Source organism: Dendrobates tinctorius, unplaced genomic scaffold (assembly GCF_039654945.1).
Source record: "Dendrobates tinctorius isolate UK_male_01 unplaced genomic scaffold, ASM3965494v1 ptg000062l, whole genome shotgun sequence".
NCBI lineage: Eukaryota > Metazoa > Chordata > Amphibia > Anura > Dendrobatidae > Dendrobates > Dendrobates tinctorius.
This window is the reverse complement of record NW_027361730.1, coordinates 31,119,184-31,143,053: the sequence shown is the minus strand read 5'-3', so window position 1 is coordinate 31,143,053 and position 23,870 is coordinate 31,119,184. Positions and strand designations below refer to the sequence as shown.

Genomic DNA, 23,870 nt, shown 5'->3' with positions numbered 1-23,870 from the left:
CAGGATTCGCTAAATCATCCCAGTCAGATGTCTGTCCAGCCTCTGTTTGAAGACTTCCATTGAAGGAGAACTCACCACTTCTCGTGGCAGCCTGTTCCACTCATTGATCACTCTAACTGTCAAAAAGTTTTTTCTAATATCTAATCTGTGTCTCCTCCCATTCAGTTTCATCCCATTGCTTCTAGTCTTTCCTTGTGCAAATGAGAATAAAGTTGATCCTTCTACAATGTGACAGCCCTTTAGATATTTGTAGACAGCTATTAAGTCTCCTCTCAGTCTTCTCTTTTGCAAACTAAACATTCCCAAATCCTGCAACCTTTCCTCATAAGACAGGGTTTGCAGACCGGTCTCCATTCTGGTCGCTCTTTTCTGAACTTGCTCCAGTTTGTTGATGTCTTTTTTAAAATGTGGTGCCCAAAACTGGACACAATATTCCAGATGAGGTCTGACCAAAGAGGAGTAGAGGGAAATAATGACTTCACGTGATCTAGACTGTATGCTTCTGTTAATACATCCTAGAATTGCATTTGCCTTTTTTGCTGCTGCATCACACTGTTGACTCATATTCAGTCTGTGATCTATTAGTATACCCAAGTCTTTTTCACATGTGCTGTCACTTAGCCCTATTCCTCCCATTCTATATATGCTTTTTCCATTTTTATTGCCCAGATGTAGTACTTTGCATTTCTCCCTGTTAAAAACCATTCTGTTAGTTGCTGCCCACTTCTCCAGTTTATTTAAATCTTTTTGAATCCTCTCTCTCTCTTCTCTAGTATTAGCTATCCCTCCTAGCTTTGTGTCATCAGCAAATTTAATCAGTTTACCCTCAATTCCTTCATCTAAATCGTTGATAAAGATGTTGAACAATACAGGGCCCAGGACAGAGCCCTGTGGTACCCCACTTGAGACATTCTTCCAACTGGATGTGCAGCCATTTACGACCACTCTTTGGGTCCGATCACTAAGCCAGTTATGAATCCACCTAACAGTTGCCTTGTCCATTCCATACTTAATCATTTTTTCAATAAGGATTGTATGAGAGACTTTGTCAAATGCTTTGCTGAAGTCAAGATATACTATATCTACAGCATTTCCTTGATCCAACCAATCAGTGATACCGTCATAGAAGGAAATTAAGTTAGTCTGACATGACTTATTAGTTACAAACCCATGCTGACTCTGTTTAATCACTTCATTCTTATCCAGGTATTGACATACATGTTGTTTAATAATTTGTTCAAAGATCTTTCCTGGTATAGAAGTCAGACTCACCGGCCTATAGTTACCTGGGTCCACCTTCTTCCCCTTTTTGAAGATAGGAACAACATTTGTTCTTCTCCAGTCTTCTGGCACTTCTCCTGTTCTCCAAGAATTTTCAAAGATTATAGAGAGGGGTTCAAAAATTTCTTCTGCTATCTCCTTCAGTACTCTGGGGTGTAATTCATCTGGACCTGGAGACTTGAATTCATTTAGGCTAGCTAAGTGTTTCCTCACTATCTTTCTGTTTATAGATATCCTGGATTCTTCTATTCCCTTAATAGGACAGTGAATAACAGTTGATGTTACATTTCCTTTCTGAGAGAAAACAGATGCAAAATAGGAATTTAAAAGTTCAGCCTTCTCAACATCCTGTCTTACCATTTCATCATTTTCATCCTGTAAAAATCCTATAGCATCTTTGACTTTTCTTTTACTTTTGACATATCCCCAAAATCCTTTATTATTGCTTTTGACATCTCTTGCAAGCCTCAATTCATTTTCAGCTTTAGATAATCTGATTTGTGCCCTGCAGGTTCTGCAGACAGCATTATATTCTTCTTTAGATGCTCCCGTGCCTTCTTCTTTTTAATAACCTCCGCAACCCAAATGGAGGGCACAGCGCAGGCTCTAGAGTCCATTGGGCAGGGCTCCACCGAAGAAGAGGGAAGGACAGAGGCGGCCGATGGTTTCTGCGGCCCAGCAGCCGCTGGAGCCGAATGGCGGATGGGGGTAGCTGTGTTCTCGGTATGTTGGGTCACGGGACCTGCCAAATAGGACACAGCCGGTTCCAGCACCGGCATAACCGTGGCCGCAGGGTAGGCCGCACTTGACGCTTCAGCCGGGGCCGGGGTAGTGACCGCTTTTAGAAATGAGGTCGTCAGTGGCAGGGGAAGCGCAACAGCGCCCTATGGGATCAGGCTCCGCTCCGGCGGCACCGTACGTGGCGTCTCCGGGCGGGGTGGTTCAGGACTTGGAGCGGAGGCCCCGCTCAGTTCAGCATAGAGGGGAGGGCCTCTTGTGACCGGTCTCTCAGGTACGCAGGCTGCCGCGTGCTGCAGCCAAATGGTGGGGGCCGCAGGAACTCTCACCTTCCCCGGCACCGCGGCCTCCGTTACGTCATCACGCAGCTCCTCCCGCGGTCTCTGCTCTTCACCCTGTCATCCGACGGGCCTAGCTTCCAGGCTTAGGGCCTCCGCGGGCAGACTCTCCGCCGATATTCTGGGTGGCCGCTCCCGCTGATTCCGCACAGGCTCCGCTTTCCCCCTCATCATCCTGCTGCCTGCTCGTGGCTCTGCAGATGACACTTTCTGGCGGAGCTCGACATCCCGCCGCCATTGCCACTCCAGGCGGCCGATGCCTCGACACCAGCAGCGTCTCATACCGTCCGGTGGGCAGCAATCGAATGGCGCCAAGCAACTGCAGCCAAACTTTTTCTCAGTGCCACTCCCTCTGCTGGGTGGGGCATTGGCAGGCCTTTCCACCCATCTGCCAGGGTCCAGTATGTGGGAGCGCCGGACTCCTGGTACATATCGCTGGCCCCAGGGGTACGTAGGAGGGGGCCCCAGTCCATTGGGGACAACAGCAAACACCTGGATCTCTTTTCTGTGTTGAAGTAACACCGCCATCCTGCACAGCTCCTGGTACCACCCCGGATCCTCTAACCAACAATGCGGATCCGCGACAGCGTTCCCAATTTGTAATCCACAGGTGGGTGATTTGTATTCCACAGGTGCTTATAATCCACACAGAGCAGTCTGAGTCTCTTTCCATTCCTTGGGGCAGGCCTGCCGCAGAAGATGCCGATGACGCCCTGCAGGGCTGCTGGTGATCCTTTCTGCTCTGAGCTCTTGCATCCAGAAAGAGATAAACTGATCAGAGACAAAAATGGAATTCAGCCAGTCCCAACCAGGACTGGCTGAATACAAACACTAAGGAAACCAGACAAAATCTCATGGAATAATAGCAGGGCAAAACTTAGCTTTTAGTAGACAGGAACTAAACTGGATGCAAGAGCTCAGAGCAGAAAGGATCACCAGCAGCCCTGCAGGGCGTCGGCTGCCTTATATCCACTCAAAAATTCCAGATGTCCAATCACACTCCGCCTGTTCAGACGACAGGTTCTTCCCATCCCAATCAGTTTCACTACCTCTCTTCACCCGCAGAGGGAGTTCATCAGACATCAAAGGTGAAGGGGAGAATGAACTCACAACAGTGCCCCAAATGCAAATCCTGCACACTGTGGATAACAATTTAGTCCACATTCAGTGTATTTTGAAACATATGAGAGCATTATATCATTTCAGTTACCATGCCCCAACTCAGATTGCATTTCCCATAAAAAGACTTAGAGCAATTTATTTGTATCCAGAAAAAAATAGAAATTGCAATAATTCATAATATTATACTGACACAATCATCATAAAGGTGTCAGAGGAGCCTAAAGAGATATACTGGAACTTTACAGGACCACACTGATCATAAATAACTAGTAACATTTAATTGTTCTTTTAAACCTTTAGGGCTCTGTGATTCAAGCCAGAAGATCCAGCGTGTTTCTCGCTGTAGGATCTTCCAATCCCAAACTCCCTGTCTCACTGCGGGCTGAACTCTCTCAATCACATGAAAAGAAATCTGTTTAATATCACCCCCGTGTATCAGATTGACATGGCATGCAAGGGGGGTGTCTCTACAATGTCTGATATCCCCCAGATGTTCACCTATTCGGACTCTCAGGTCACGTTTAGTTTTCCCCACATAGTCAAGGGGACAAGAACAGGTACACAGATATATAACTCCTGCAGTTTTGCAATTAGCAAACGATTTCATATTATATGTCCTTTTAGCATACGCACTACAGAATGTCTGTAATGGACATATACTTTTACAAAAACTGCAGTGTCCACATCTGAATGTGCCCATGGCTCTATTCTGTAGCCATGTGCACTCTTTCTTACAGGGTTCCAGATGGCTCCTTACCACCCGGTCTTAATTGATTTACCCTTCCTATACATTACTGAGGGTTTTGGGGTAATGTACTTGTGTAACGAATGGAAGCGGAGGCAGAGATGGTGAAGTTCACATTCGTTTTTATTTTTAAAGTGGAACCTCGGGACCACGGTTCCGGGGGCTCCGAAGGGGGCGTGACTAGTGAGCCCCGGGCACCCATAGTAAAGCCCTTCAGACAGGGCCAGAATGGAATACCTGGAGGACACAGGTGCTACCTCCAGATAGACCCCGAACACGTGGCAGCGGTCCCAGCGGGACCAAAAGGGATAACAGTAGTTACAGTAGAGTCCATAATGAGCCGGGTCCTGGATCCAGGTAGATGGTAAGGAGTCGGTTCCAGTGACCTTCACACAGTCCTCAGACACGGATCGCTGTTGCGGAACGGGATGGCTTTCGCCCAGATGGTTGCAGATATAGCCAGGAAGCACAGGATACTGATATGCTGTGGAGACAGAGAGCATTAGAAAATGCACAGAGACTGCAGACGCAGCGCAGACAGGTTAGCATGAGAACCAGATGTAGCAATGATAGATACTCGTTGCTCCGGCGCCCTCCCTATGGAGGAGAGGCCAGAAATAGCAGCCAGTGTGCTGCCATTGGTTAATTGCATTTTTTGAATAATGCACGCCATCCCTTTAAGAAGGCAGGAGAGCGGGCGGGCGTGCCCTAATAGCCTTAGCTACAGATCTCCCCACAGGGCGCCAGGAGGTGGAGGCAGGAGGGAGACCTGAACGCTGAGCAGCAGCATGAGATCCAGAGGAGGCCGGCTGCCGCCCAAGGACAGCATGTGAGGCTCGAGGTGAGTGCCCAGAACGAGGGGCAGCGGCAGACCTGGACGCAGCACCAGGACGGGGACCAGGTGTAACAGTAGCAGACCTGGGCGCCGCGCCAGGACAAGGCCTGAGTGTAACAACTTACATATATTTCGATCAGTTTTTAAAATCGCCCAGTGTCTTTTGAGTATATCCAAGACTTTATCGGACTTGTTGGAATGGGTTTATCCAAATCTAGGATAAAAACAGGAGTAAATGCTGTATAGTCCATTTTTCCCAAAAAACAAACAAACAAAAACAATAAAAATATCTATCTGTTTAAACAGTTATAAACATACTATTACCTATTATTAAAGAAAATACAATTATATCAACTTTATATCCACCAATAATACACAATATTTTTATTTCTAATTACGTTTCTATTAATTCGACATTTAATAAAACAAATTCTTGTATTCTAAGCCTACACTTCTTTTGCAATTGCTAATTCTCCCATTGTATAGGAAGGATCCTACCCCGAGAACTTCTCATACTGATTTTCTTTTTCTCCTTTTTCCCTTTCTCTTTCCTTCTCTCCCGTGATTAGAGGGGACTAGGTGAATGGTATTGTGAATTCTTTATTCCAGGGGGCAAAATTTTTTGAGTTTTTGGGAAATCTATTGTGTCTTGTGGCGTGATTAAATTCGTACACATTATGTGGAGCTATTCTTTCTATGATGTCCTCTGTATTGGAGGATCTTTCCTTTTACAATGGGATGCAATTAAATGATTTGTTACCATTCTTATATGTGAGACCATATAGATATTTTCTTTCAGTATATCACTTATCCCTAATGATAGAATTTTTAATTGTGGAGAGAGTCATATATTATTGTGTGTATTCTGTTATATCAGCTGTTCCACTTTTTTCCATGTTTCTATAATCAAGGTACATTCCCAAAAGATATGCTTGATGTCTCCCTTTATCCTGCATTCCCTCCAGCACAATGGTGACTGTGCTGGGAAGATTTTATTAAGTCTAACTGGGGTAAAGTACCATCTTGTCATCAGTTTAAAATAAGTTTCATTCAGCGTAGCACATGTATTGGATTTATATTATTATTATTACTAGCTGAAGAGCCCGGCGCTGCCCGGGCATAGTAACTAACTACGGTTAGTTATAACAAATTATAATGATTATATATATATATATATAAAGCTGAGTGTATAGCCCCGCCCAGTCCGCATAGCCACATTTACTATAATACCCAAATCATCCCGTCAGCCAGAGCAACCGGACTACGACACCTAATATCCCACATCGTCTCATCAGCCAGAGCCACCGGACTACTAATGTCCCACATCATCCCGTTAAAGCCACCGGACTACTACCCCTAATATCCCACATCATCCCATCAGTCAGAGCCACCAGACAACTACCACTAATATCCCACATCATCCCGTCACATCCGCCGGACTACTACCCCTAATATCCCACATCATCCCGTCACAGCCGCCGGACTACTACCTCTAATATCCCACATCATCCCGTCAGAGCCACCGGACTACTACCCCTAATATCCCACATCATCCTGTCAGCCAGAGCCACTGGACTACTACCCCTAATATTGTACATCATCCCATCAGCCACAGCCACCGGACTACTACCCCTAATATCCCACATCATCCCGTCAGCCTGGGGTCAGAACCAGAGCGCTGAGTGGAACAGTCCTAACTTCCATACCAGTGATCCCTTTAAGAGAGGCCTGGCGTCAGAACCAGAGCGCTGAGTGGATTTGCCCTGACTTCCATACCAATGATCCCTTTAATAGAACCCTGGGGTGAGAATCAGAGCGCTGAGGGATTTACAATAACTTCTATACCAGAGATCCCTTTAAGAAAGCCTGGGATCAGAATCAGAACGCTGAGTGGATTTGCCCTGACTTGCATACCAATGATCCCTTTAATAGAACCCTGGGGCCAGAACCACAGCGCTGAGTGGAACGGTCCTAAGTTCCATACCGGAGATCCCTTTAAGAGAGCCTGGGGTCAGTACCAGAGCATTTGAAGGCAATTGCCCTGATTTCCTTACTGGGGATCCCTTTAAGAGAGGACTGGGGTCAGTACCAAAGTGCAGATTGGATTTGCCATCACTTCCATACTGGGGATCCCTTTAAGAGGGGCCTTGGATCAGAACCAGAGCGCTGAGTGGATTTGCCCTAACTTCCATACCGGGGATCCTTTTAAGAAAGCCTGGGATCAGAACCAGAGCGCTGGATGAATTTGCCCTGACTTGCATATCAATGATCCCTTTAATAGAACCCTGGGGTCACAATCAGAATACTGAAGGATTTGCCCTAACTTCCGTACAGGAGATCCCTTTAAGAGAGCCTGGGGTCAGTACCAGAGCATTTGAAGGCAATTGCCCTGACTTCCATACCGAGGATCCCTTTAAGAGAGGCATGGGGTCAGAACCAAAGCACTGGATGGATTTGCCCTGCCTTCCATATCGGAGATCCCTTTAAGAAAGGCCTGGGGTCAGTACCAAAATGCTGATTGGATTTGCCCTAACTTGCATACCATTGATCCACGGGAGGGGGGGATTCATTTCTGTCATGTGCTCTGTGCTCCTTTCTGGGAGGCTGACAATGGCTGGGAGCTTATGTTCCCAGGGATGCTAGATTTCTCCCACCATGTCAGTGTCTGCTGAGGTGTTGTGAAGTGGGAAAACTTGCTCATAGCAACCAATCACAGCTCAGCTACTTTTAACCAGCTCTGGTGAAATGAGAGATGCTTAGTGATTGGTTGCAAGGAAAACTGTTGTTCATAGCAACCAATCACAGCTCAGCTTCTTTTGAACAGCTCTGGTGAAATGAAAGATGCTTCATGATTGGTTGGTGATACACACATACATACATTCAGTTTTATATATAGAGATTATTAGTATTTAATTATATAGCACCATTGATTCCATGGTGCTGTACATGAGAAGGGGTTGCATACAAATTACAGATATCACTTACAGTAAACAAACTAACAATCACAGACTGATATAGAGAAGAGAGAACACCCTGCCCTTGCGGGCTTATATTCTACAGGATGGTGGGGAAGGAGACAGTAGGTTGGGGGGTTGCAGCAGCTCCAGTGATGGTGAGGCAATAGCTCCAGTAGTGGTTAGGAGGTAGCGAGGTCATTGCAGGCTGTAAGCTTTCCTGAAGAGATAGGTTTTCAGGTACCGTCTGAAGGATCCGAATGTGGTTGATAGTCAGACGTGTTGGGCCAAAGAATTCCAGAGGATGGGGGATATTCAGGAAAAATCTTGGAGGCGGTTGGGTGAGGCACGAATAAGTGTCGAGGAGAGAAGGAGGTCTTGGGAGGACCAGAGATTACGTGATTACATACTGATTACAGAAAACAGATTACATACTGTTTTAATAGATTTTTCACATTGGTCTGAATCTTGAGTAAAGTTCAGATCCTTCAACCAGTTTGTCATGTTAGTTGTCTTTTTAAGATCAATGTTGTTATTAAAAAGTTTATATATACTATATGTTTTCTATTTTATTTCATTATTGGGTTCCTCAAACAAAGTGATTATTGGTTTAGGTATTTGTAGATGTTGGTTCTGTTTTTTCTTTTATTTTTTTTGTTTATGTATCTTTTAATGTCCAAGTATTTTGCAAACTCAATATCATCTGATTTATATTTTTGTGTAGCATGTAGAAAGGCAATAGTGCTTTAGTTCTTTCTTGATATATGTCATCCAAGTGATTCATGCTTTTTTTCCCATTCCTCTAATGGTACATATGTTAATGCCTATTCTAGAATGCTTGTTGGAATATTTTTTTATTTTATCCTAGATGGGATGGTCTATTACTTTTTTGTTTAGTAGTTTCCATGATCTAATTGAAGCTTGTAGGGTTGGAAATTATGGCAATTGAAGAGATGAATCTAAGATATGGGCTAAAATTAGAGATTTTAATGATTTGTTATTGTTTAACATTTGTAACGTAATACCCATCCTGTGTTACCATTACTGTTGATCCATTTTTTACTTTATTTGATTAAGTTGTTGGCGCGCTTACGCCTCCATTTTTTTCTGTTTTTGCAGTGTAGCGTTAGCAACCCTTGGTCTTTTACTGCTCCAAATAAAAGCCAAAACTTGGGTTTGTAAATTCTGTAGCCAGTTTTAAGAAACCTCAAGGGGGATTGTTCTAAATACATAAAGTATTTTAGGGAGACAAAACATCTTATATGTCAATGTTTTTTCCAACCAAGATATGTTTTGATTGGCAAATTTTGTGATAGCAATCTTTATGTTGTTCTGAATTAAGGCCAGATTTGTATCTATTAAGTCTTTTGTTTTCCTAGCTATATGAATTACCAAATATGGTATAGTGTCTTTTTCCCATACATACTTGAATTCTTTCATAATACTCTCCTTTTCTTCCTCATCCAAGTATAAGTTCAAAATTTGTGATTTGTTCTGGTTGGTTTTATAAAATGGAAAATTCATCTTTTGTTTTGATTATCTCTCTAAATGATTCTAAAGGATTAGTTATGATGAGAATTACATTGTCTGCAAGTAGACTTATTTTATAGTTTCTGACTTTTGTTGGAATACCTTTAATTAGAAGATTTATTCTATTTTTTTCTGCAAATAGTTATAATAATGGCACCATTACTATTGAAAATAGTATGGGAGAGAGAGGGCAACCTTGACTCGTTCCATTGGTGATGATAAAGATTTCCAAAGTACAGCCGAGGGATTTTTATACAGTGCCATTTTTCCATTCATGATGGGACCACTAAAGCCAAATTTTTCAAGGGTGGAAGTGAGAATTCCCCAATGAATCATATCAAATTCCTTCTCTGCATCCAGGATGAGGAGCAGAGAAGGCATTTGCTCAAGCTCTACTAGGCTAATGAGGTTGATAAGCCTTCTGGTTGCATCAGAGGCCTGTCAACCATATACAAATCCTACTTGGTCCTGGTGTATAATTTTAGGTAATATTTTTTAGTCTACAGTATTAGCAATAGCTTTTGAGTATATATTGATGTCCAACTTTAGTAGTGATATGTGCCGGTAATTTTTTACTAATGTTTGGTAACCTTGGTTTTTTTTATATGACTATTATACTTGCTTCTACCATTTCTTTTGGCATGTTTCCTTGAATTAAAAAGGTGTTGAATACTTTAGTTATATGGGAGGTTAATTTGTTTGTATAAGCTATATAATATTTGTTACTGAACTCATCGGGGCCTGGGGCCCTGTTGTTTTTTAGTTTACTTATAATTTCTTGTATTTCAGGTTCTGTAAATGGTTTGTTTAGATCAGGGTTCCACAACTCCAGTCCTCAAGGCCCACTAACAGATCATGTTTTCAGGATTTCCTTAGTATTGCTCAGGTGACAAATGCATCACCTGTGCAATACAAAGGAAATCCTGAAAACATGATCTGTTGGTGGGCCTTGAGGACTGGAGTTGGGGAACCCTGGTTTAGATTATCTAGTTTTTCACAATCTAATTTTGGTATCAGAAGGTTCTTAAATAAGTTGTTTATGGTTTTTTTTCTGTTGGTTGAATTGTTTGTAATTTTTTAGATTATATAATGCCTCGTAGTATTCTGCAAATGCTTTTGATATATCTTTTGGGTGTTCTTGTCTTTCTCCTTTCTCATTTTTAATTAGTGCAATTCTTGATTTGGCCTTTTGCTCTTTGATCCTCCTTTTCATAAGTTTTGTTGGTTTATTATTAGAAAAATAGTGATTAATTTTCATATTCTTGTTGTATTTATCGTATTCGTCTGATAAATGGGCTTTATGTTCTATTCTTAACCCTACAATTTTTTTGTGAAGGTCTGGTGAAGGTGTAGTAAGTTCTTGCTGGGCTTTTAATGCATTTTTTATTTGTTTTGTAATTTCCACAATTGTTTCCCTTTTTAACTCTCATATGTCGATGACATCTGAATTAATATCTCTCTCATAACTGCCTTATTGGCGCTCCAGAATGTATGTGGTGATAAATTATTTGATGGATTTTCTTTAAAATAATTTTCTAATGCCTCTTCAATTTCTTTTTTAAACTGGGGGAGTTGAATTATAAAATTATTGCATTTCCCTATTATGGAATTTTTAATAGTGTTACTCGATTCAATCTCACATTTCAGTGGGGCGTGATCTGACCAAGTGATCGTACCAATTTCTACAGTTTTATTTTTTTGTATCATGTATATATTGGTAAGTAAAAGGTCAATCCTCGAAAAGCAGGGCAATAAATATTCATTTCTCTTTAATGGCATCCTGGTATTATCGTCCCCCATCCCGGTCCTGGGATGATTGATATCATCCTTTCCTTATCCTGTTAAGATTGGCCCCCATCCTGGTATGCATGGCCCCATCATAAAACATTAAAAAACCAAACCATTCCACTTACATTCCTGGCACTCCCTCGCAGCGCCCTGCTCTGATGCCAGCAGCTGCTTTATGCTTGTAAGCAGCGCATGGCAGGGACATCATGCACTGCTTGCAAGCCAAAGGGCAGCTGCCGGAATACTCAATGCTCTGCACACGGGACTGTGTGCGCAGAGAGCGGTGAGTATTCATTGCTCTCTAGCGAGCACAGTGTCAGTCGGAGACTTCCTGCTGCTGCCGGCGGTCACGTGTGCCGATACTTAAGAGAAATGAATATTCACCCCATTCCATGAATATTTATTTCTATTTAGTATCTGCACACGTGACCGCCGACAGCAGCAGGAAGTCTCCGGCTGACACTGTGCTCACTAGAGAGCAAAGAATACTCACTGCTTTGCACGCACACAGTCCCGGCGTGCAGAGCATTGAATATTCCTGCAGCTGCCCTTCAGCTTGCAAGCAGTGCATGACATCCCTGCCATGCGCTGCTTACAAGGATAAAGTAGTTGCTGGCATCGGAACAAGGGAGCGCCAGAAAGGTAAGTGTAATGGTTTGTTTTTTAATATTTTCTGATGGGGCCAATCATACCAGGATAAAGAAGGGACCATGCATACCAGGATCGGGATGGGGCCAATCATGCCAGGGCAAGAATAGGACCATGCATACCAGGACCGGGATGGGGCCAATCATACCAGGTTTAGGATTGGGCCCTGCATACCAGAATAGGGATGGGGCCCTGCATACCAGGATAGGGATGAGGGGGATCATGACTACCAGGATAGGGATGAGGGGGACCATTCCTACCAGGATAGGGACGAGGGTGCATGCATATCAGTCTAGGGATAAGGAGGCATGCAGACTAGGATGGGGATGAGGGCCATTCACACCAGGGTAGGGATGAGGGGGGCCATGCATACCAGAGTAGGGTTGAAGGGGGCCATGCATACCAGGGTAGGGATGAGGGGGGCCATGCATACTAGGGTAGGGATGAGGTGAGCCATGCATACCAGGGTAGGGATGAGGCTGGCCATCAATACCAGGATAGGGGTGAGGGGGCCATGTGTAGCAGAATTGGGATGAGGGGACCATATACAAGGATAGGGGATATTAAGTACAGAATTGACCAGATTTTTTGCTTCAATTTTTTTCATAATTTCCTCCTTTAAAACCTAGGTACGTCTTATGGGCCGATGCGTCTTATAGTCTGAAAAATATGGTAATCTGACTTTTGTTAGGTGCATAAATATTGGTTATAGTACAATGTATTGTCAATTGTACACACTAAAATTATGAACCTGCCTTCATTATCAATTATTTGGTCCATTATTAGAAAATTAATAGTATTTTTTATAATCAGCATGACTCCTGCTCTTTTTTTATTGTTACAAGATGATATAATGTGTGGAATGTCTTTGTGAATTTTGTGGTTTTCCCCTGAGCAAATTTAGTCTCTTGTAAGCCAATTATATTTTCATTGGATTATTTAATTTCTTTCTATAATATGCATCTTTTATTTGGGCTATTTAAACCCTTTACATTTAATAATAAAAAACTTACTTTCATTTTTATCCCACTGGGTCCTCAGGTGGCTGGAAAGTACCCCTCCTAATTTGTGTAAAAAGGTTAATACAACTCAAAACAAAACAGTACATTTGTTACAGTGAAAATAAGTATTATGTATTAATATTACTGATTGTAAAAAAACTATAATACAACCACGATATATTCCCTGTTGGTATATGAGGGGCTGATGATAAGTCTTTGGCTTTACCCAGAAATAAACAAGATAGGAAGATGAACCTTTACATTTATTCCACATTGGTCGCTTGTACAGTGTGAGCGGAGGCGATGTCTTGCGGGAACAAGATTCCTTTGGACAGCTTGCCGCACCTTTTGGTCTTCAGAGCTGCCTTCAATTGGTCCAAAAGTTCAATGTAATACCTTACATTGATGGTGGGACCATTTTGAAGGTAGTCCACTAGCAGCACACCCTCCTTATCCCAGAACACAGACACCATCACCTCAGTGGCTGATTTTTGCACCCTGAACTTCTTTGGACGAGGACAACCACTGTGCCTCCACTCTTTTGACTACTCCTTGGTTTCAGGGTCATACAAATAATTCTGGTCTCGTCCATAGTGACCAGTCGATCCAGGAAGTTCTTATCAGTCTGGAAATGCTGACAAATGGACAAGGAAGCTTTCACTCGCATGCTTTTCTGATCTGTTGTCAAACATTTAAGGACCCACTTTGCTGATAGCTTATTCATGTCCAAATGTTCATGGATAATTACACAAAAACATTCATGGGAAATCCCCATGATGTCTGCTATTGCTTTAGCTGAAATTCGCCAATTCTCCAGTATGAGGTTTTGCACAGCATTGACGATCTCTGGAACAACAACCACACTAGGTCATCCAGGACATTCCTCATCGTTGGTGCTGAAGTGGCTCATTTTAAATTTGGCAATTCAGTTCTTAACTGTAGAATATGAAGGGCATTGATCCCCCAATGTCTGCAACATATCACCATGAATATCCTTTGTGGACTTTCCTTGAAGAAACAAGAATTTTATCACTCCTCTGCACTCAGTTGCTGTGAATATCGCATTAGACTTCGCCATTTTGTTTTCCCGCGTGTGTAGAACACTGTTGCCATAAGCTAAAAAACACAAAATTTTGAAAACATATATTAGACACATTAGGCTTTCATGTGATGTAACATTCATTACCATGGAAACATAAAAAAGATCAAAGTCCAAGACTTATCTGCAGCCCCTTGTATAAGAGAAAAGGAATCTGTTAACACTATCTCTATTGACTCCAGGTGGTGCCAACAGATTAAAAAAAAACTAAAACTAAATGGCTAACAACCTCTTGGTGCATAGTTCTGACTTGATCCCTGGAAAAAGAATAAATGTTCAGTGAAGAAAATATAAAGGATATTTGTTGGCTCTGGCATCCTTATAAATCTTCACCACAGGTTGGGCTTCCGAGACCCCAAATGTATATAAATCCTAAAGATTGGGCTTTATGATTAATCCTGTTGGAGGATGAATTCTTCAGATGAAGGTTGGTAGTTCTTTCCAATCCTTTTTAGTGTCTCTTTTGTCTCTTCTGGTCTGTAGATAGGGATGATTTTCCCATGTTGAAGTATGAGGATTTTTGTGGGAAAGCCCCACCTGTAGGGGATCTCTTCTCATCTCAGAAAGGACGTGACATCCACAAATGCTCTTCTTGCTGCCAGTGTTTCTTTAGGAAAGTCTGAGAATATCTTAATTTTTCAAGGGGAGCTGGGAGGTTGTCATTTTCCTTTATGTATTCTGTGATCTGTTCTTTTGTCTGAAAAAAGTGAAAACGCATTATTACGTCCCTTGGTAACTCTGGGGACATGTTTTCTGGTCTTGACAGTCTATGAATTCTGTCCATCTTTGTGTCCACTTCTTTAATGTCTGGAATTGTTTTCTTTATTAAATCCTGAATGAAAGGTTGGAGTTTGGATTGTGTGATACCCTCTGGGATACCTCTCATCTTCAGGTTATTTCTTCTGTTTTGGTCCTCCAGATCTGCCATCTTTGCTTTTAGATTTTTTATATCTTCACTCAGTTCTTTCTGGTCCTTATTATTTGATTCTATGGCTTGTTCCATGTTATTTATCTTTCTATCATACACTTCCAGTTTTGTATTAATATTTTCTATTGAGTTTTGGATAAAATTAAATTGCTTTTCTATGCTTATTTGAATTGACTTGCCAAATGTTTCAAGAGCTTCAGTTATACAACCCCTGGCAAAAATTATGTAATCACTGGCCTTGGAGGATGTTCATTCAGTTGTTTAATTTTGAAGAAAAAAAGCAGATCACAGACATGGCACAAAACTAACGTCATTTCAAATGGCAACTTTCTGGCTTTAAGAAAAACTAAAAGAAATCAAGAACAAATATGTGTTAATCAGTAATGGTTACTTTTTTAAACCAAGCATAGGGAAAAAATTATGGAGCCACTCAATTCTGAGGGAAAAAATATGGAATCACCCTGTAAATTTTCATTCCCAAAACTAACACCTGCATCAAATTAGATCTGCTCATTAGTCTGCATCTAAAAAGGAGTGATCACACCTTGGAGAGCTGTTGCACCAAGTGAACTGACATGAATCATGGCTCCAACATGAGAGATGTCAACTGAAACAAAGGAAAGGATTATCAAACTCTTAAAAGAGGGTAAATCATCATGCAATGTTGCAAAAGATGTTGATTGTTCACAGTTAGCTGTGTCTAAAATCTGGACAAAATACAAACAACATGGGAAGGTTGTTAAAGGCAAACATACTGGTAGACCAAGGAAGACATCAAAGTGTCTAGACCGGAAACTTAAAGCAATATGTCTCCAAAACAGGAAATGCACAACAAAACAAATGAGGAACGAATGGGAGGAAACTGTAGTCAAGGTCTGTGACCGAACTGTAAGAAACTGCCTAAAGGAAATGGGATTTACATACAGAAAAGCTAAACAAAAGCCATCATTAAATCTAAACAGTAAAACAAGGTTACAATGGGCTAAGGAAAAGCAATCGTGGACTGTGGATGACTGGATGAAAGTTATATTCACTGATGAATCGCGAATCTGCATTGGGCAAGGTGATGATGCTGGAACTTTTGTTTAGTGCCGTTCCAATGAGATTTATAAAGATGACTGCCTGAAGAGAACATGCAAATTTCCACAGTCATTGATGATATGGGGCTGCATGTCAGGTAAAGGCACTGGGGAGATGGCTTGTCATGGTTTACTGAGGCTTCAGGTTAGGCGGTGCAGAGGTTAATATGGGAAGCCTCTCTATAGATCCGGAGAGGGTTCTTATATCCTCATGGAGGAACCGTCCCCTGTCATTTATACTCTTAGCTGAGTGTGCCTGACCCTGTTCCGTCTGTGCTTCATGCCTGTCTCTGTATGCTTGCTTGGTTTTTGATCCGGTCCCGTCACGGTTAACGTCTCTTGCATTCTAACTTTGTACCTTTATGCCCGCTCTGTGTATGACCCCTGGCTACGTATTGACCTCTTTGTGATTATCCCTCCTTTACCTTGCCGCCCGCTCTGTGTATGACCCCTGGCTACGTATTGACCTCTCTGTGATTATCCCTACTGTTCCTCGCTGCCCGCCCTGTGTATGACCTCTTTGCCTGTCTGACTTGTCTGCCATTCACTCCTCTGAGCCACGGTATCATCAGTGTTACTGTCGGTGCTGCAGGGGTTTCTGTGGTAACCCCTCTCTCCCTGACGAGCTGTCACATGCACGCAGGTCCTGTGAGCGCCCAGGTCTTCACCGTTGCTCCACCTCCCACAGGTCCTCGAGCTGGTCTGCTCATACCCACGTTAGATGCCGGACTCTCGCAGCTGCGGGTAAGAGTCCTTCACGTACACTTTGCCTGTGTCCTTGTAACTTGACATGGCTGTCATTACATCTTCAATAAATGCACAAGTTTATGTTGATATTTTGGACACTTTTTTTATCCCATCAATTGAAAGGATGTTTGGGGATGATGAAATCATTTTTCAAGATGATAATGCATCCTGCCATAGAGCAAAAACTGTGAAAACATTAATTGAAAACAGACAAATAAGGTCAATGTCATGGCCTGCAAATAGTCCAGATCTCAATCCAATTGAAAATCTTTGGTGGAAGTTGAAGAAAATGGTCCATGACAAGGCTCCAACCTGCAAAGCTGATCTGGCAACAGCAATAAGAGAAAGTTGGAGCCAAATTGATGAAGAGTACTGTTTGACACTCAATAAGTCCATGCCTCAGAGACTGCAAACTGTTATAAAAGCCAGAGGTGGTGCAACAAATACTAGTGATGTGTTGGAGTGTTTTTTTTTTGTTGGATTGTTTTTTATGATTCCATAATTTTTTCCTCAGAATTGAGTGACTCCATAATTTTTCCCCTATGCTTGGTTTAAAAAGGTAACCATTACTGACTAACACATTTTTTGCTCTTGATTTCTTTTAGTGTTTCTTAAAGCCAGAAAGGTGCTATTTGAAATGACTTTAGTTTTGTGCCATGTCTGTGATCTGCTTTTTTTCTGCATAATTAAACAACTGCATGAACATCCTCCAAGGCCGGTGATTACATAATTTTTCCAGGGGTTGTATACTCTTCTGTTGATAAATTCTTCCCCATTGGTCTAATATTCTCCCATGGGTCTCCTTGATTTTTTTCTGACATGCGATGGTATGCTGATGATTGTACATTAGCCTAGTCACTAAAATCCCTTCTTATTCTCTGCTTGTTTGGACTATTTGAAGGAGATGAGTATTCATAATCTTCTTCATCTTGGTTAAAAGTCTCCTCTGCTGCAGCTGCCCCTTTAAGGAAGGCACTACTTGATTCCAGTGTTTTTATTTTAACACTTTGTTTTTGAGGAGTTGTACTTCAATTTCTGTTTCTTCTGTCTGTGAAAGCTGATATCTGCTACTACTGTCCTCACTTGTGGGAGGATTGTGTACATAATGAGTCATCAGTAGTGTTGAGCATTCCGATACCGCAAGTATCGGGTATCGGCCGATACTTGCTGTATCGGAATTCCGATACCGACTTCCGATATTTTTTCAATATCGGAAGTCGGCATCGGAATCGGAAGTTCAAAGTTGATTGACAGCCTGACGTCATCATGATGCGCGGTGTGTGCGCATCATGATGCGCCGTCATTTCGGGCCTTCCGGGGGTCTCTGCCGGCCTGCCGGGGGGCTGTGCCGGCCTGCCGGGGGCTGTGTGGACTGCCCGGGGTCTGTACCGGCCTGCCGGGGGGCTGTGCCGGCCTGCCGGTGGTCTGTGCACCCTGTGGGGGTCTGTACCGGCCTGCCGGGGGGCTGTGCCGGCCTGCCGGTGGTCTGTGCACCCTGTGGGGGTCTGTACCGGCCTGCCGGGGGGCTGTGCCGGCCTGCCGGGGGGCTGTGCCGGCCTGCCGGGGGGCTGTGCTGATGTCCGGGGGTCTGTGCAAGCATCGTCCGATGGGACTACAAGTCCCATCTGGCGATGCCTGCTACCATGACAGTGATTGACACATTAGCCAATGATGGGACAGTAGTAGTCCCATCATCCGGCTAATGTGTTAAATGTTAAAAAAAAAAAAAAAAATACTACATACATACTACATACATACTACATGCATGCTACATACATACTACATGCTACATACATACTACATACATACTACATACATACATACTACATAACACATATATACTACATACATACTACATACATACTACATACATACTACATGCATGCTACATACATACTACATGCTACATACATACTACATATATACTACATGCATGCTACATACATACTACATGCTACATACATACTACATATATACTACATACATACTACATACATACTACATGCATGCTACATACATACTACATGCTACATACATACTACATATATACTACATGCATGCTACATACATACTACATGCTACATACATACTACATATATACTACATACATACTACATACATACTACATACATACTACATGCTACATACATACTACATATATACTACATGCATGCTACATACATACTACATGCTACATACATACTACATATATACTACATACATACTACATACATACTACATACATACTACATACATACTACATGCTACATACATACTACATACATACCACATACATACTACATACATACTACATGCTACATACATACTACATATATACTACATGCATGCTACATACATACTGCATGCTACATGCATGCTACATACATACTACATACATACTACATGCTACATACATACCACATATATACTACATACATACTACATACAATACATTCATACAATACATACATAGACATACAGTACATATAACATAGAGTAACATACTTACCAATACTTGTCACATTGTTCCCCGAAGCCATTGTCTTTTACGGAATAAATATTAACATAACAAACCACAAAAATACTCACCCACGATCCGAAGCAGTCCACGAGTGTGTCCCACGACGATCTTGGGTAGAGAACTGCAGCATCAGCTGTTGCTGCCGTTCTCTACCGGCTGCAGGAATCCAATGACGGAAGGTAGGTATCCTTCTGCACTGTATTCCTCCGCCACTTCAAAAAAAAAAAGTCCCTAGTCTCACTTTATGCCATTGCTGCGTGGGAATTTCCCACACAGCAATGGCATAAAGTGAGACTAGGGACTTTTTTTTTTTATGTATGTATGTAGCATGTAGTATATATGTAGTATGCATGTTGCATGCATGTAGTATATATGTAGTATGTATGTTGCATGTAGTATATATGTAGTATGTATGTAGCATGTAGTATGTATGTAGTATGTATGTAGTATGTATGTGGTATGTATGTGGTATGTATGTAGCATGTAGCATGTATGTAGCATGCAGTATGTATGTAGCATGCATGTAGTATATATGTAGTATGTATGTAGCATATATGTAGTATGTATGTAGCATATATGTAGTATGTATGTAGTATGTATGTAGCATGCATGTAGTATATATGTAGTATGTATGTAGCATATATGTAGTATGTATGTATGTAGCATGTAGTATATATGTAGTATGCATGTTGCATGCATGTAGTATATATGTAGTATGTATGTTGCATGTAGTATATATGTAGTATGTATGTTGCATGTAGTATATATGTAGTATGAATGTAGCATGTATGTAGTATGTAGTATGAATGTAGCATGTATGTAGTATGCATGTTGTATGTATGTAGCATGTAATTTTTTTTTTTTTTTTTTTACATTCAACACATTAGCCGGATGATGGGACTACTACTGTCCCATCATTGGCTAATGTGTCAATCACTGTCATGGTAGCAGGCATCGCCCAATGGGACTTGTAGTCCCATCGGACGATGCCTGCACAGACCCCCGAAGCCTGCACAGCCCCCCGGCAGGCCGGCACAGCCCCCCGGCAGGCCGGCACAGCCCCCCGGCAGGCCGGCACAGCCCACCGGAGCCTGCACAGCCCCCCGGCAGGCCGGCACAGACCACCGGAGCCTGCACAGCCCCCCGGCAGGCCGGCACAGCCCCCCGGCAGGCCGGCACAGCCCACCGGAGCCTGCACAGCCCCCCGGCAGGCCGGCACAGACCACCGGAGCCTGCACAGACCCCCTGGCAGGCCGGCACAGCCCCCCGAAAGGCCCGTACAGACCCCAGAGAGGCTGTACAAGGGAAAAACAGGATTTTTCTTATTCCGATACCAGAAGTCCCATAGACTTGAATGGGACTTCCGGTATCGGAATCGGCGATACCGATACTTTTTTTTAAGATCGGCCGATCCATTCCGATCCGATACTTTGAAGTATCGGACGGTATCGCTCAACTCTAGTCATCAGACACATTCTACCCAGACTGCTTGTAGCTGCTGACTTCTACTTGCTGACCCATGCTCCATGAAGAGCTTCCTGATGTAATCAACTCCTTTGCTTTCTGTAAAGACTGTGCCTCCGACTATAAAGTAAGCTGCCTAGCCCAGCTCCCTGACAATACCTTGCTTTGCTTGATCGGTGTGACTGCAAGGTTCACAAGTGTCTGAAGAGGTGGACTTAGGCATCTTCTCCCGTCTGTGGCAGCACTCACTGTGAGTGTGGGTGCTTTGATGCCCTATCTTTTTTCAGGCAGCTCTTAGGTGTTGGCAGCACTGGAAATAGGTCTTGGACAGGACCCTGGACAGGGGTTACAGCCTTCCCTTTGTCCTGTGGGTCTCTCAGGCCATGCTGTACTTGACTTATGGATATGGGACGGACCCCCACTCCATCTTAAAACCACCATAACTACAGTAAACCTAGGCACTAGAATAAATACACAACACATTATTTTGGTTGTCAAAATGGCCACAGCTTTATTTAAATCACAGGATTAAAACAATCACAGTAGGAGTCAGGTGAAGTGCTAGTACATTGGGATTCACAAGTACTGTGAAATCCCCAGTTGTCTGACATACAGAACCAGGACAGACAGCCATAAAGGGGCGGCACGCACTGACTTGCCATTCAAGCAGAGCCAGTAAACTTTCAGGGCACCAATGACCCTATTATCCTCACTCCTGTGCTTAACCACTGTGCCCGCCCCTGACTGACGTTACCATTACAACATCCTTGAGGCTGGCCACCAAAGCCGAGCCTGTTCACCACCATGAGGTTTTACATCCTCTATTAGTTAAAATGAGTCCACCTTAACTTGCCTGCAACTTACACCTGACTCCTAAACCGCAAAGCTGTGACGGGTTATAAATTCACATTTGACACCATTTTTTTTTTTTTTTTAATAAATCACTTTAGTAAACTTATAAACTAGAAGTCCCTGCAAAAGCATTAAGGGGACTAACTTGGCAAACCTCCGACTCACAAAGAGTCATCCTACAGCACTCTGGAGAGGAAAAACCCCCTGTGGAGGAAACCTCTAGAGAACCATGGCTGAAGGATGGCCCTTCCCTTGGGCTTAGAAGGTTAATGCTGTTAACTCTTTATAGCCATGATAAAATTGAACCTGGAACAAAATATACAATGGTAAATTCAAAAATACAATAAAGCATTCATCATACAAGCAATAATTAAAACGTTTTAGGACAATGATTATAAACAGGGCGGGTGCGCGGGAAATGCTTCCTCCTGTTCATCCTGTGCAAGAAAGAGGGAGAGACACAGATTTCCTGCTCTATATAAGCCCCACCCTCCTCACAGTGACCCCCCAGGCACAGACATACTGTGCTTCTCACTCTTAAAGCAACATCCCTCGTGCTTAAAAATCTACACCACTATACCAAAAAAGCTGCAGGAGTAAAGGTCCACCCATCCCCAAGTCATGTCCTCCTCCGCCTATGGCTCCAGTGGTTTCTTTACCCTCAGGATGAGGAAGTTTGCTGTAGGCTGCAACTTTCTTGGGGGAATCTCTTTCTCCTTTGGGGTCTTTGGGTTTATGAACCTGGATGGCCACTTATTTTCTTCAATATTTTGCTTTGAAGTAGCTTATGTAGTTTTTTTTTCCTGGGAGCTCAGTCTTACTGCCGCTGCATGGACTGAGTGCAGTCCATGTCCCCCACCAGTGTCTAGTACTTGTGACTGCCCCACTCCACCATATTAATGGCAGACACTGTATGTGTCTATGCTCTTCTGTCCTCCCACTATTAGGCTATGTGCACACGCTGTGGTTTTTGCTGCGGTTCCGCTGCGGTTTTGGCCCAGCGGAACTACTGCAGTTCCGCAGACATGGTACAGTACCATGTAACCCTATGGGTTTTAAAAACCGCTGTGCTCACGCTGCAGTTTTTTCCGCGCGGTTTTGCTGCGGTTTATAAACCGCAGCATGTCAATTGTTTCTGCAGATTCCGCTGCGGTTTCACACCTTTAACATAGAAGAGATGTGAAACCGCAGGGGAAAACCGCAGGCCAAACCGCAGGAAAACCTGCGGTTCCGCACGTAAAAACCCGCAGGTGAATCCTCAGCGTGTGCACATAGCCTTACACAGTAATGGCAGATATTGTATGTGCCCATGCTGTCTCCTCCCACTATTACGCAGTGACGGCAAACACTGTATGTGTTCATGTTCTGTCCTCCCACTATTATACAGTAATGGCAGACACTGTATGTGTCCATGCTGTCTCCTCCCACTATTACACAGTGATGGCAGACACTGTTTGTGTCCATGTTCTGTCCTCCAGTATTACACAGTAATGGCAGACACTGTGTGTGTGGCCATGCTTTGTCCTCCCACTAATACACAGTAATGGCAGACACTGTATGTGCCCAAGCTCTGTCCTCCACTATTACACAGTAATGGCAGATATCTGCTCGCAGCTCTTTTACCCATATAATACAGTAACCAGCACCCAGAACTCATGAAGACTCTGTATAATACAGCGGTAATGTGTGATATATCAGCCATGTCTGCAGGGAGGTCATACAGGAGCTGCCTCTGCAGTGTGTGAGGTGAGTTGTAGCAGACACACGCTGTAACATGGCGGCTACATGGATTCCTGAGGTAATATTGATTCCATGCATGTTGTAGGAGCTGATACTACAGTAGTACACGATGTCTGAAGTGAATGTGGAGCAGTATATCAGCCATGTCTGCAGGGGGGTCACATTGGAGCGGCCTCTGCAGTGTGTGAGGTAAGTTGTAGCAGACACATGATGTAACATGGCGGCTAAATGAATTTCTGAGGTAATATCGATCCCATATACATTGTAGGAGCTGACACTACGCTAGTGCACAATGTCTGAGGTGAATGTGGAGTATATTAGCCATGTCTGAGGGAGGTCACACAGGAGCTGTCTCTTCAGTTTGTGAGGTAACTTAAAGCAGACACATGAGGGAACATGGCAGCTACATGAATTTCTGAGGTAATATTGATCCCATATATAATGTAGGAGCTGATACTAC

At 43.0% G+C, this 23,870-nt stretch overlaps 1 long non-coding RNA gene across 1 annotated transcript in view; it reads right to left on the bottom strand.

Annotated features, from left to right (window-relative positions):
- Nucleotides 1–4,364: 4,364 nt before the first annotated feature.
- The window catches only part of LOC141093147 (uncharacterized), a 32,738-nt gene continuing 13,232 nt past the window's right edge, over nucleotides 4,365–23,870 (bottom strand). Inside the window, exons 3-4 of the long non-coding RNA XR_012232995.1 lie at nucleotides 5,185–5,273; nucleotides 4,365–4,708 (exon numbers count right to left, since the gene is read on the bottom strand). This is a non-coding gene — a long non-coding RNA (uncharacterized lncRNA). The remainder of the gene's footprint in view (nucleotides 4,709–5,184; nucleotides 5,274–23,870) is intronic.